Source organism: Pteropus alecto, unplaced genomic scaffold, assembly GCF_000325575.1.
Source record: "Pteropus alecto unplaced genomic scaffold, ASM32557v1 scaffold8, whole genome shotgun sequence".
NCBI lineage: Eukaryota > Metazoa > Chordata > Mammalia > Chiroptera > Pteropodidae > Pteropus > Pteropus alecto.
In genome coordinates, this window is record NW_006494609.1 from 4,458,242 (window position 1) to 4,458,487 (window position 246).

The window sequence follows — 246 nt, forward strand, 5'->3', positions numbered from 1 at the left end:
GCACCCAAACCATTAGCTCAGGAGGGGAGACAGACAGCAGATGCACTTGGATGAGTCTGAGTCTGAAAGTGTAAGGTCAGCTCTCTCTTCCAGGTGGAAACTGGAGGAGGTGGGCCCCTCCTACTCCTGGGAGAAGAGAAGCCATACTTTGCATTATGTAACCAATCAAAAAACAATCCTCTAGTTAGTAGCTACACCAGGGCAAGAACTAGAGAGAAAAAGTTCATTCAAAAACAGAAACACACC